Here is a 15,499-nt window from a genome sequence, read left to right on the forward strand (position 1 = left end):
TAGGAAGGCAAATCCAATGTGTTAGGGAATTCATTTTTAATTTCTCTAAGCAACAATTAACAGGCGATTATGTTCATAGGAGCTTTTTAAAATACAAAATACCATGCAGGTGGCATTGTCTGTGGCAGAGGCTAAATATTCAAAATGTACTTTGGCATTGCAGCTCCTTACTTCAGAGAAGCCACCAGGACCTGTATAAAAGTAAAAAGGAAACAAAAAAATAAATAAATCTCAAAGTCGTCTTCAAGAGTCAATAGACTTTACGTGATAGATTCTTATCTGCATTTGTTCGCAAATCATACTGTACTTCCTTAACACACAGTATAGTTAATTGACACTGCCTGTAACTGATGCAAATTGATTCTTCCCCACCACACACACACACACACACACACGATTCTCTTCAGGAGTTTTATCTGTTTACAGACATGTCTCAGAAGATGCAGGACCTATACATAAATGGACATAAAAAGTAAAAAAAAAATAATAAAAAAAAAAAAGATTCACAAATCAAACCCACAGGACATGGAAAATGTAGATATACATTGAATAAAGTGGGGAGGCAGAGAATGCAATTAAAGTTGCAAACCTGTATAGCCTGGCTAAACCCAGCTTGAACTCATGGCCCACTGGAGCAAATACTTGGCAGGGGCAATCAAAGGTGCAAAAGTTTCCCTCTCGCTACTGAGATTTTATCCCGTTGGTAAGACAGCCCTCATAGCTGTTCTCCCTCCCAGTGTCACAAGCGTCTGTTTCCTTCTCTACCAAGTATTCTTTATCTTTCAATCAAACTTAAACCGCTTCACATTTGCCTCTCTTACCTGGCATCGAAAGAGACCTTATCCATGGTACACATGTGATGGGAGTGGAGGGGTATGTCAAGGGGTGCTTCATGTTGTGAAGCCTTTCAACTGCACACAGTCTACATCTAAGCCCAGGGATATAACATTACATTTTACCGTTCAGCCACTCTCAGACTACACCCATGGGCAGGAGATACATTAGCATAAGAGGTCATAGTCCAAAATTAATAGGATAAAGCTTATCAGAAAAGACTAAGATAACTGAACACAGCTAGGAAGGAAGGTAGGGTAGGATGCAGGATTTTAAATTTAAAAACCAAAACAACGAAGTGCAGGGGGCACTGGAGTGGAAATGCTAGGAGAGGTCACTGTCTAAAATTAGAAGATTTGAGACACCTGCTTTAATGAGCAGAGGGAAAGATAGAATAACCTTCTAGGCACAGCCATAATTGCTGATACAGTGCAAGGTATGAAAGCCATGAAATGTTTCAGGATTTATAGCAGGCGGAATAATGGGTAGCCTAGAAGGGCCAAAGGTCCCTTATCTAGTGTGCAGTTAATAGGATTCTTTAGCTCACTTGTGCCAGCAGGCGCCACAGGGGTGATATCTTGAAGTCACCTTACGCAACCCCAAGCACTGGCAGCTACAGAACAGTCCCCTATGCAGACAGCATTAATCATCCATTTTATTATTACTGGTGTCCAATAACGGATAATACAGTATTTTGAGTCCTCTGTATGTCTTAGCCGTTTTATCCCAGTCTATTAGACAAACACCCTGAAACCTTATTCTCCCTGTGGTAAACAATACAAAAAGCCCAGTCTTAACCATCTAGACCCTCTCACTAATAAATGGGGAACAAGCCTCATTAGCATTGCCATTTAGAATCATCTCTGTATGGTGTTTGAGCAGGGGAAGTCTCCCAAAATTTCACATGACCAACAATGGCAGCCTTCAGATGAAGGAAGTTTATTCAAAACACAATCAGATAGAAAAACTTGGTTTTAAGTGGTAACCTACATTACTTATACAGCACTGTATTATGATAAAGGAGATTCCCCCCCCCCACCCTTGGATTTACCCTTTAGGATCTTAACATTTAATAGCGCAAAATTAAACAGTAACAGGTTTCTAAAAATAGTCCCTCAACAAGTTAGCACGTTAAAACCTTCATGAGGGTTCTACGTCATCATGAAAAGAAAAGAAAAAAAAAAACCTTTATTGACAGCATATAGCGTCAAGAATAAGATAGCAGTGTGTGCCCCAATACCCAACGATGCAGCTGTGTAATAGAATTGCAAAAAGGGTTTTCTTTCACCTCAATACACTAGCACACCAGTAAATGGCATGTTTAGTCATAGGTGAACCCTTTTAATGGGCCACCATAGAAAGAGGCAAATATATTACATGAGCTTTTGGTAGTCACCTTCATTTTGTAGAAACTCATAACACCCCTCTCATGATTCATAATCTCATGATTATTAACAATACTTTGTCTTTTCCCAATTTCAGTACAGGTATGACACATTTTACCCTGGGTTGGGTTTCTGGTGTAAAACAAAGTAAATACATAATGGGAACATACATGCTTTCTCGTTCTCTCAGTGCCTCTCTAACCTTTTCCAGAGAACACAATCACAGTTGCTTGGTCATTAGATATATCATAAAAAAGCACGATGCATAGGGTCACAACTTTAATTAATCTGTAAAATCCACGGTATGCCAACTGCTTACACCAGGGGTAGGCAACCTTCGGCTCTTCAGATGTTGTGAACTACATTTCCCTTGATGCTTTGCCAGCAGTATGACTGTAAGAGCATTATGGGAGATGTAGTCCACATCAGGGAGCCTAAGTTTGCCTACCTCTGGCTTACACGACACAGAACACAAGCGTCTTTGGGGTCACTTTGAGCAACTGCGATTAGGTTGGGGAACCCAAATGTGCTCAGAGAAGAGCATGGTGGTGGAGTTTGATTAAGAGTGCAGCTTTCCTTCTATCAGTTGTTCCCTTTTGTACTTTAACTCCACTTTTTCTCCTTCGTGCACTCTGTGTCTTCGTTCATATAAGAGTTATTAAAATTATCATGGCCCAGGTTCTACACAAAGTGTAAGACAAACGAGATGACTTGCTTTAGCACTAATAGAATCTATAACAAAACAAGGCTCACCCCCCCCAAAAGGAATATCCAGGCTCCAATGTACTTAAAACATCATCTCTTGCGTTTCTTAGTCTTCTTATGGTCATACTTTGTGTTACTATCTTCTTGCACCCATTGGACTTGTGTAGCAACACCTCACCCTGGGTAATGTCACATATGTCAGGTCTTTCTTTTAACTATCTACGAATTTAACACTTTCGGAACTACATGCTGGACTAGAAACATTCTTACTGCCGTTGAATATCTAAGCCCTTTCAAGAAATAATTCCTGTAAAGTTTGGCAATTAACAATCAATCACTTGTCCCTAAGAGCACTAATAGGTTGCCGACATAACCACGGAAAGCAATTCTCAGAGCATATATTGTTTTTATTTGATTAACCTTCAGATAAAAATAACAAATACACCTAGGTTTAAGGCATGCTAAATATACAGCACCTTTATATAGGTAGTATCAAGGGACCAACTAAGTCACCGTCTCAGCGTGTGATTTTCCACTCATGGAAACTCTAAAAAGTTTCGCGCCAGTAAGGTATTTCCCCAAAGAAAAGTTAAGCTTGGCCTTTGACATACATCAGCTACCCATATATATAGATTACTTTCTGAGCCAAAACATTTAGGCGTTATTTTTCACATAGTCACACACTCAAACATAGCACCCACACAAACCAAGTCATATTTGTGGCATCATAAAACGTACTAGCGAGTCAATCCTCTATCAGTAAGATCTTAAATTGCACCACTTGGAGGTCAGATAAACTTCATGAATTCCGGTAGAACCTTGATCTTTTCAGAATTCCCTGTTCTAGGTTTTGGTATATACAGCTGACTCTCACTAACAAGTTGTTTTAAGGTAATCAATGATGGGTAGAGGAAAGAAAAACACACACACCTATATTCTTTACACACACACACACACACACACACTCTTTACGCTTCTGTCCAGCTTTGTATGTACTTTAGGCTACTTATGCCTTCAAACTTTAAGGTAAAGAGCTGCTAGCTTCAGTCTTACAAGGAAGTAGGGACAAACTCAGAATCCTCATTAGATTTACTCATATTTAAAAATTCTAGTCCCACAAAAAGATGCTTGTTCGCAGTTTCAATAATGGCAGGGAACATAGAATTGGATAAAACTTGGCAGGAAGAGATGCACTGAATACTCTAGCTACTCAGCAACATGCTGATTATTGTTTTTAACTGTACTCAGCATTTTGTTTTTTTATCATCATCATTGTCCAATAACCCCTCACCCCCTTTTTCCAGACACCCCATTGGGAATGCTGCACTAGCATTTGTATTGTTTCAGGAGTTCTGACAGGCTTAGTTTTTAATCCAAGCTATTTTCATTCAGCAAGTTAACAGATAGTCAAAATACACTGCTGCTGCCTCAACTGAGTAAAAGTTCTGTCCATCTAAAATAACATTCACCAAAATATTGTTAGTAGTGTTATTTTTATATAAGTGTTCTATTGTTAGCATAACCAAAGAGATGTGAGCGACTGTTTCTTTACTGGTGCCAGAAGAACATCTTCTATTCACCAAGATCCAAAGTAGAAACCTGTAACACACTTGCTGGACTACCTTGGGAAAATGCTGTAGCCTAACTAACCCTACTTTCTCTGTCCTACCAGAACCTGACCCCATTTAAATCCATGGCAGCCCCAAAATTCACATGTGTTCAGGTGGTCACGGAGAATCTGGTAGAAGGAGCATACCTCCCATGTGTCCGATGTTGAGCTGGATATGAATATATCCTTACTGTTGGCATTCAAATGCACCATGCACAGGAACAGCACTTAAGTATGGAGAGGTGTTCAGTAAAATGCAGGGGTGCATGGACTAATAATATTTTAATTATATATTTGTTTAACCATTTTGGGGACTAGACTGCCTCTTAAATTGAGAAAGCACAGCGAACACATCCCCATTGCATATGAATGCAATGCAACATCATGCATGCACATTGTGTAGGTACAGCATGCTGCCTGCCATAAAGCAAGTATCAGCTATTAGCATCGTGAACAAGTAGCTTTCCCTGAGTGGGGGTGGGGAATGCTGCTTACAGGTATAAGACATAGGTTTTGGGACAATCTGGAATGTGACCATTCTGGTTCGGAAGGTTTGATCAAAGGAAATCTGCACAACTCTTTCTACAATGTGCTGGCTTCCAGAAGTACACAAGAATATACCAGTCAATTTCCTGCCCTCACGTACCCAACTATTTGGTAAAAAAGTAAGTGATGTGCAAGACGTAACCTAAAATTTGCAGCTCTGCTCAATGTACATCATAAAGGAGAGGTCAGAAATACTACCATAATTTAATTTTTTTTTATTGATATGATGGTAAAATGTGAAACAAATGCCAATTGGTTCCATTTAACCAGAGAAAGGGTATCAAAGGAAGCATTTACAATTTGCATGAAATCGTTTGACACGAATAGGTTCTTTTCTGCCATCAAATTTGAACATAAAATTGATTTTCTTGACTCGGTAACTAAAATATGAAGGAGGGGCAGTAGATATCGCTTATCTACATTTTAGTATGAAGTTTGATATTTAGAAGTCCTATATGAGGGTGTCAGTCTTTTGGATGTCAAAATAGGTGAATGGATAAGTTAATGGATGAGTGACCGGAGGCAGAAGAATAATGGCATGTATTTAGAGAAGACTTGTGGGGTACCTCAGGGATCAGTATTGTCAGATATGTACTTTTTAGTATTTTTATTAGTGATGTTACAGAAGGTTTTAATGGTAAGGTATGTCTTTTTGCAGATGATACATAGGTCTGCAACAAGGTAGACCTTATGGGTGGAACAAGTCAAATGGTGAAGGATTTAAGTAAATTAGAAGAATGGTGGAGTGTGGCAGCTGCAGCTTAATGTTGATATAAAATAGTACACTTTGGATGAAAAATTTGAAGGCATAATATAGCATTGAGAACAATGTTAGGCAAGAGAGGGATTTAGGAGTAATTATTTCTGGTAACTTAAAAAGGAAAGCAGGCAAAGCCATAAACCATTGCAAAAAGCTAGCAGGGTGCTGGGTTGTATAGCGAGAGGCATAAGTAGCAGGAAGAGAGAGAGGTTCTTCTGGTCAGACCTCACCTAGAGTACCGCGTACGGCCCTGAAGACCCAAACTCCAGAAGGATAATGACAAACTGAAGAGTACGGAGGAGAGAGATGAAGTGCTTTGCAGGATAGATTAAATCATCTTGATATGTATTATGTCATAGAAACATTTACATACCTAAAGGGATTTAACAAAGTACAGCTTTGTTGAAAGGAGGAGAAATGTTAGAACAAGGAAATAATTGCACACCATAGGGTCAGGGGCTTAGATGTAATGTGAGAAAGTTCTACTTTACTGAGAGTGGTAGTTAAATGGAACAGCCTCCCAGCACAAGGGATGAAGGGTAATGCAGTAAGTGAATTTGAACGGAATGGATGAAATGGGCATACAGCTATCCTGACTATGGGGCCGGACCAAGGACTGACTGGGGCTTGAGTCCTTGCATCAGGAAAAGCTGAATGTTTCTATTCGGCGCATCTAGACTGCCCTTAATCAGTCATTGAACGCATAAATTCTTAGTAGCTGTAAACACGAGATAAACAAATGCATGACAGTTTCCCATTAGTTAACTTCTGGTTACTTGTTCTACACTAACCGGTTTAAGATTATGAGACCATCTATTAACATTTAGTAGCGAAGCAACTCCTGTTTATGTGTTGGCATTCTGATGGCATCATATTTTAGCTGTCAGAAACAACTATTGCCTCACTGTTCTGTGCCGATACATCAGGCATTCGCTCCAAAGCCTTGGCTGCAGGAGCACAACACAAGCAATGTCACAGAAAATGAATAGACTTATTTATTTAACTTAACACTCGGCTTACCTCACCTGTACCCTGCAAAAGGCAAGACGGCTACCAGGCAACATCATGTTTTTCTAAGATGGGGCACATTATGAGGTATAAAAAAAATAAAAAAAAAAATTATAAAATATATATAAAAATTACACACTTTTCTGTATTCATTTTAAATGCATCAAACCAATTAAAACATTTTAATAGGTTTAATGAATTTAAAATGAATACAGAAGAGTAATTATTTTTCAAAAACTTTTCAATACATATTTTTTTGTTTTTAAACCTCATGATTGGGGTTTTTTTTTTTTTTAGCATACATAAACGGGGGGTCTGTCTTCATGCATTATGGCACATTTAAAGCACGCTGCTTCGATCTGTCTACGGAAAAGTACCGATTCAGGACTACATTTGTTAGTCTTTGTAATCAAAAGGAATGGGGAGGGGAGTTTTGATCTTAGGGTAATATTTTATCACCAACTGCACGTTGTAAATTTTTTTTAGTATGACATTGGTAGAGGGAATCAGGATACTGACCCCCCCCGCCCGTCCAACATATGTAGTGACATTTGTTGCATATTCCAAAAGTTGGCAATGTCCCTGAATAAGTATAATGAACACCATAACAAGATTTTTTTTTTTTTTTAATAAATGATAAAAAATTGAGATGGGTCCTTAAAATAAACCATGCATTCAGCCTACATTCTGGATACTTTTGAGTAAATCCAAAATACTTTTTGCCTCATGGTATAATAATTTGGGAGGGGGCAGATTGCCCCGGGAGGTCCTGCTATGAAGGTTTCAGATAACTACTGAATGTTTCTGGCTAACAGGGACACGTGATTTCAGGGTGTGTGGTTAAAGGTGTAGCTAAGGATGGGCGACAGACTGATCGCCTCATTTCATAATTTCATATACGGGATTTGGGGGCTCCGAGTTGTTCTTCCTGAGAATGTGTATTGGCTGGGTCCATATTCTTGGAAACAAGGCCAGTCCAACTTATGTGCTTTTGGGCCAGAAAGAGCCAGCCCTTTCTTGTGTGCTTAATATATAAAATTAATCTAGGTGGAATGAAACCGTCCATTTTTTTTGTACTAGCAAGTAAGGAAAACGGTACTTTGAGTATCCCCACATGTTAAAGTACTTTAAATACCATGTAAGGCCATGAATAAAAGAAAAATGCTTAGTAGCTCCAATGTTTGCGGTGTAGGAAATACCGGAGTTGTCAGTCATTTAACCCCATGAGTACACTTTTCCATTGCCAGCAGAAAACTCAAGAACAAACAGCGGAAAGTCATCCCCTACCAGCGACATGCAGTACGAGGCCACAAGTCTCCTTGTTATGCGACCATCAGTAGGTCTGGACATAGGGCAGTCATCAGTAGCTTTCCATACAAAGCAATATAAGGAATATCTTGGGCAAATCAGTGTTGAATAAACTCTACACCAGTAAAGGGTTAAATGTTTCTAACAACTGGAGAGGAACAACATTGGACTAGTCCTGATTGCATTTAAAGGGCTTCATTCACTAAAGAGAGAGTTGTAGGCGCAGCACCTTCATTTCACTATACATTATGAAGGGCCAACAGTGGCAGGTTTCTCCAGCAGGAAGGGCGCGGCTGACCCTGTACAATGTATAATTCAGTGTGTGAAGAGACTAAAATCTCATGGATATAACTAAATATACAGAGCCAGCCAAGCCATCTCTGGGTTAGGAGCTCACAGGGGATGGACCTTCATAAAGAGCTGAAGCCATAAACCCTGGAAACTCGCCCCCAAAACAATGCCTTTATATTTAAAGAGTTTTAAAACTTATGAATAGGTGCCAATAAATAAAAAAAAATATATATCATGTGATCGTTTTCGATCTTTCAGCATTAGATAAGAGCCCAATGAGGAAGCAGGGAACTGCTGGTGGTGGATCTTCTATGCTTCTACAGCTAAACCCTTGTCAATATTTTAAAAAAACAGCTTCCATGGGAACAAAAAAGGCATTTTTGTGTAATGGGGGAAGTTTAAGTGATCGCCTATCTCGCATAACATCTCATCGTTATTATTCGATATCACACCAATTACAGCTTATCAAACATGACACGGACTCTTAGTACTGTCCAAAGCATACAAAAAAACAAACAAACCCTTTCCTTAAAATAAAAGAACACATTTGGAACGAAAAGAACCCCTCGCTAAAATAAGGCTGTGCTATTTAAGGAGGTTAGGACACTCACCGCCACGACTTCTGCCTCCAGCTAGGCAGCTACCTTCTGAGCCTGAGCCGCAGCCTGCCGGGGAAGGGCGTGTTATACAAAGAGAGGGGCACTTATGAGCCGAGCCCCTCAGCCAATCAAAAGAGGCGACCAAAAATAAATAAATTAGGAAAGCGTCAGGGGTACCAACCGAGCAAGCGGATGTACGCGGAGCTATGTTCAAATGCAAAATAAAGTTTTTTTTTTTTTTTTTTTTTTTAATAACAGTACTTTCGTGGGGTGGTTAACGCGCGGAGTTTTTCTTACCTCCGATTTAAAGAGGCGACTATGCCTGCCTCCCGTTAGGTCGGCGCCGATGTCAGGAGTAGAGCGTCGGCGGCGCTGCACATACGTGGCCGTGGTAACCAGACACATGGACGGCTATTCAGGACAGTCGGGAGGGACTGGCTAACCCGGGAATACGGAGTGACCTGTTACTGTCCAGTTTCACTGCACGGCTTTGCCTTATTTACTAGCATTCAGGATTTGATGGGGGGGGGGGGGGGAATCAAGATAATTGCGGGAAATGATAAAGAAGCGCCTTCTAATAACCGCGATCCAGCGTCAAACGCCCAGATAAATGATATTTTGTGTATTTAAATAAGGAGGCCTCCGTATCAGTAGGATGCTGCGGAGAATATTTTAGAATATCCTAAAATCCTGTCTTTTAGATGAATATTTATAATAATATTTATAATAGTATAATGCTCTTAACTGTAGTATTTTTAACAGAATTCTGCCTTAAAATGTTCCCAGAGCTTTCCTTGTGTGGAATTTAAGTATTCCCAATTTGTGTTACACAGATTGTTGCTGCAAATGGATTTCATGTCCTATTTTAGATGTAAATATAGATTGTGAGCTTCTTAATGCATTGGTGGGTCTCGGTCTGTCAGTTCTAGTCTTCACAGGCCCCTTGAATATATGTATTGCACTATATAAATAAAAAATAATAATAAGCAAATAAAAGAGATACATTTATAAATACATACTATAAGGGTGTGTGAAAATAATTTATAATGTAATATTTTTTCATAATGATTCCTTAAAAAAGAAAATTTGGACAACCTATATTGTAATGCACTAATGGTGAGCACTTAATGACTTTCCCAATTTAAAAATTAAATATGGGATCTTGTGGAAGATCCGCTGTGGAAAGCCATGCATCACACTCTATGTCTAGGAACCCACCGAGCCCCTTCCCTGTCTGTGGAAAGGCTGCTGGACCCCTAGTAGGCCACCTGTGTGGCGGTAAGAAGTTGGCCTATCAGCATCATGTAACTGGGGGGATGAGGCTGTAGCCTAGGCAATAAGTAAGTGGGCGTGGCTGGCGTTATATAAGCAGGGGCACCTCAAATAGTGCTTAATAACTGGGCGCTAGAAATGCCCAATGCTTCTGGTGGATGGGTATTTCCCAAAGGCAAAGAAAATGGAGAATGAACGGCTTTCTGACTAGGCAAGGAGGGAGGTATATGTGTGCTATGAAGGCCCCTTGGGAGCTCACCTCAAACCCGAAACAAGGGAAGAAATATGGAAGGGAGAATACACCGATCAGCAAAAGCATTATGACCACTGACAGGTGACGTGAATTTGAGCACCTCCTGGTGGTGACAGAACACGTTAGCAAGGAGGTAGAATTGGGCAGATTAGTGGACCTTTTTTGTAAGTTAACAATGCCAGTTTTAGTGGTATCTCCTTTGGGTGTAGGGCTTAAAAAGAACTAGGAAATTACAGCTTTATCGTTTCCTAAAGGCAGATCAGTAATTGATGGGATAGATAGGGAGTTGTGTAAGGTGAGCTTTATCTCGTTCAATAGAGCAATTTGCCTGATTAGGGAACCAGGGCCAGGGCATTGATGCATGAAACAGATATTGAGGCAGCCTTTCATTTTTTACTGGTTTACCCAGATAGCTTTACGTCATTAAGCTGCCATTGGGAGAGGGGCTTTTTACGTGGACCGTTTGTCAATTGGTTGTTCAACTTCATGTTCAGTGCCTTTTTTGAGTGTGTTGTTCGTGAGCTTGCTAGTCATGCAACTAGAATTTTGTATGTGGTTGGCCTGCTGGTTCTCAGGGGTATTTGGTGTTGTTACAGACATTAAGGGCTCCTGGGTTTGACTAAGGTTATTGGGGCAAAGATTATGTTAGTTCACCTTCAGTCGTTGTTGGAGAAATTGCATTTTGGCAATTGGGCCGGTATTCTGCAGGAGGTTATCACTGGCAACAGCTGGGGTCGTTTTATTTGGGTGACAGCAGAACATAAGGCAGATTTTTTATTCAGTTACAACAGTGGGAGACCATTATGGTTGGCGGATGTGGTTTTTAATGACGATTTATACCTTGTGTCAAGTTCCATGGTAATTGGTGGTTATTTTAAAGGGGCTTGGCTTGCAGGAGTTTGGCCTATTGTGGCATGAATTAAGTTGGACAAGAAATATAATGGTTGAATTGCTGCCAATTGTGTTTGGAGTCGAAGTATGTGGGGGGGGGCAATTCAGGAATAAGGGATTATATTTAGTAGCATAGTTCAAGCTGTCAATATGTTATCATCATCTTTTTTTACCAGTCATTTGTTTGTTACATCATTTGGTTTTAGAATATTTGCTGTATAATGCGGGGGTGAGGGCAGTGCATGTTCCAGCTGTCGATAATCAGTTGGCTGACACTTTGTCCCAGCAAAAATTATAGCTTTTTCATGGCATGGCTCCAAAGGCAGACCCAGGAGCAACTGTGTGGATTTAGAGCGTGGTCACCAGTGGGTGTTTAGGCAGATATATTGATCATTGGCTAAAACAACACTGTTGACCTATGAGAAGATTTGGAACGAGTGGTAGTGATCCGGATGAATCGGTTCGCTAGACTGAACGATTCATTTGTAGCGGTTCAGTCTGTGAATCATGCAGCTGTAACCTGATCCTAGAGCTGTGAGTCATCTGCAGAGCACTCAGCCACAGACTCTGGGGTCAGGTTACAGATCATTAATTCACACAGGAACGATGACTCATAGAGTCAGAGAGTCGTTCAAAGAGTCGAATGATCCGAAGAGTCGAATGATCCGAAGAGTCGAATGATTCGAATCTTACAGGGATCCGGATCTTACAAGGATCCGAATCTTACAGAGATTCGAATCATTCAGAGAATATTACTGATACCATACTTTTATAAATAAATACATTAATAATGTTCACACTGCCCCCAGGATTTAGATTCCCCTGAGTTTGCCCCCTTTACCTATAACTGCACCTACAGTTAACTTTATTAAATTAATTAAATTAACCCTCAGTCATCAGCATAAAATTAACCCTTATACCCCATCAACCATAACTGCCCCTGAAATTAACCGTAAAGATCCCATTAACCATAAGGCAGGGCTTGACAAATTTGTTGTGAATCTAGGCGCCAGGTAAAAAAGTTAGGAGCCAGGATTTTTTTAAACTAACAGTTGGTCAGGAGTGATCTGATCATCATCAGCCCACTTACTAAACTCACAGCGTTTGACCTGGAAGCACCCTGGACTTTCAGGTCAGTGCTGTTTGGTTTTTTTTTTTAAATACATTTTTTTCATTTTTTTAACTCTTTCGATGCTGATGTTCCATTGGAGCACAGCACTGACAGATATTTAGTCCCCACAAGCTTGTGGGGACAAATGTTAACCCCTGCAATGCCACGAATGTGTCATACACAATTGTGGCATTGAAGGGGTTAACGCTGCACTGTCGCTCTCATGGAGCGATCAGGCAGCAGGGGGGTGTTGGGGCTGGTCTCCACACTCATGTGGAGACCAAAGAACCCTCTCACCCTGTCCCTGAAGCTGCCTCTGGCAGCTGGGAAGCAATTGCTGGTCTATAGACCAGCCACTGCAGGGGGGAGTCTATGATGACTGCTGTAGGCTTCTATGCCTACAGGAATCATCAAAGGGCTTGTGGGGGCTCGTTTTTTTGCTGTTGCTGGTCTGCCTGGCAGACCACCAGCAGCAAAGCCCCCAAAACGGGAATTAACCCCTAAATGCCGCGATCGCGGCATTGAAGGGGTTAACGCTGCGCTGTCGCTCCCATGGAGCGATCAGGCAGCTGGGGGGTGTTGGGTGAGGTCCCCAGACTTGTGTGGGGACCCAATCAACACACAAACCCCTTCCCTGAGGCTGCCTGTGGCAGCTGAAAACACGAGTGCTGCTTTTCCAGCAACCGCGTTTTCAGCCTACAGGCTCACTCCGTGGGAGTCATCTCAGGCTCGGGGGCGGGCTCGGAGTGGCTGTGCTGCCTGCCCAGACTTCTGGGCAGACAGCAACAGCGCCCCCATGTGGTGACTCAGCCTCTTACATCCACAATTTTTTCTGGATGTAAGAGGCTGACAAAACCTAGGCGCCAGGACAAAATTCTCTGTCGCCATGGCGACCTGGCGCCTGGGATTTGTCGAGCCCTGCCATAAGGGCCCCTGAAATTAACCCTAAAGACCCCATTAACCATAACGGCCCCTGAAATTAACCCTAAATACTCCATTAACCATAACTGCCCCTAAATGAATTGCATGTACTCCAGATAAATTACCTAATAAATTGGTATGGTTGATGGGGTCTTTAGTGTTAATTTGGGGGCAGTTATGCTTAATGGAGTGTTTAGGGATAATTTAGGGGCAGTTATGCTTAATGGGGTCTTTAGTGTTAATTTAGGGGCAGTTATGCTTAATGAGGTGTTTAGGGTTAATATGGGGGCAGTTATGCTTAATGGGGTCTTTAGTGTTAATTTAGGGGCAGTTATGCTTAATGAGGTGTTTAGGGTTAATTTGGGGGCAGTTCTGCTTAATGGGGTCTTTAGTGTTAATTTAGGGGCATTTATGCTTAATGAGGTGTTTAGGGTTAATTTGGGGGCAGTTATGCTTAATGGGGTGTTTAGGGTTAATTTGGGGGCAGTTATGCTTAATGGGGTGTTTAGGGTTAATTTGGGGGCAGTTATGGTTAATGGGGTGTTAAGGGTTAATTTTAGGGGCAGTCATGGTTGATGGGGTGTTAAGGGTTAATTTTAGGGGCAGTCATGGTTGATGGGGTGTTTAGGGTTAATTTAATGGTGAGGGTTAATTTAATTAATTTAATAAAGTTAGCTTAAGGTGGAGTTGCAGGTAAAGGGGAATGTAAATCCTGGGGGCAGTGATTATTAATGTATTATTTATAACAGTATGGTGACATTCTCTGAATGATTAGAATGCCAATGAAGGCAGAGAGTCGTTCAAAGATCCGGATCTTACAATGATCCGGATCTTACAGTGATCCGGATCTTACAGTGATCCGGATCACTGTAAGATTCGGATCCCTGTAAGATCCGAATCTTTGAACGACTCTCTGCCTTCATTGACATCACTGGAGTAGGCAGGGGGGAGGATTCATTGAGTAATGAAAGGGGCGGGGCCAATCGTTAGTGTTCCTGCTCGGAGTTACTGGAAAACAGTAACTCCGTGCAGGCACACTGAGTGATCCGAAGATCCGGATCATGAATCGGATCATTTCAGTGAACGAATCGAAATGATCCGATTCACTTTAATGATCCGAACTTCCCGTCACTAACGAGTGGCAATCCCTACAGGAGAAAGTAGGGAATCAAGTTTTACAGGGGAGGTGCAATTAAACCTCCTCCCAATTAACCCCTGGAGAGCAAGCTGCAACCAGACAAATAATGAGCCAACAACCTCACATATGTGTTCCTCCACCAAACCATTGGAGCGCATGTACATAAGAGAAAAAATAAAAAAACAATAATAGAGCAATATGTTGAAACCAAATGTGTAATGTGTGATATGAAATTTACTCACAAACAAACTTGGTGAATCGGACCCATCAGAGAATTCAGATAAAAATTCTGTTTAATGGCGTCTTAAAAATCTGCAAAAACAATAAACTACAATGGTGTAGTATCTTTGGATAAAATGCTTTAAGAAATCACGATGCACTTAGAGTTGGTAGTGGCTCACCATAAAAGGCTGTGCATCAAAGTTTCAAATCTTTAAAAGTTCAATGAAAAAAAGAGAAGAAAGGTCTTCAAATCTAGTGTCCTTCTCTACACGTTTTGCCAATTTCCTATGGCTTCCTCAGGAGAATTGTCACTTGGTAATTGAAGATCTATGCGTGTGTCCACGGTCTTGTTGGTTCTTACGTGTTCAATATCTCCGGGTTTCAACGTAATCGTCAATTTTAATACATTTTTTTAATTATTTTTTTAAATTGATTTTTTTTAAATAGATTTTTAATTAATTAAATTAATTGATTTATTATATTTATTTCATTGTAATCGATTGATTGATACACAGATTTTTCAAAATAATTAAAGATTAATGGGTCAGAACTCACTTTAAGAATAAACTACTTACCTATGAGAGGAGTTTCTTCCTTAAAATAGCATTTTGCACATTGCACTTTCTAGACCGTCAATTTACTGGCT

General features: G+C 40.7%; 1 protein-coding gene and 1 long non-coding RNA gene across 2 annotated transcripts in view; one reads left to right on the plus strand and one right to left on the minus strand.

The window, feature by feature from the left end:
* MCF2L2 (MCF.2 cell line derived transforming sequence-like 2) overlaps positions 1 to 15,499 on the plus strand; it is a 94,636-nt gene that overhangs the window by 38,888 nt on the left and 40,249 nt on the right. The window lies entirely within an intron of this gene.
* LOC128483166 (uncharacterized) lies at positions 18 to 9,106 on the minus strand. The gene is made up of 2 exons (XR_008351046.1): positions 9,058 to 9,106; positions 18 to 191 (listed from the first exon to the last, which is right to left on the minus strand). It is a non-coding gene; the product is annotated as an uncharacterized LOC128483166 (long non-coding RNA).

This window comes from Spea bombifrons, chromosome 3 (genome assembly GCF_027358695.1).
Source record: "Spea bombifrons isolate aSpeBom1 chromosome 3, aSpeBom1.2.pri, whole genome shotgun sequence".
Lineage (NCBI taxonomy): Eukaryota > Metazoa > Chordata > Amphibia > Anura > Pelobatidae > Spea > Spea bombifrons.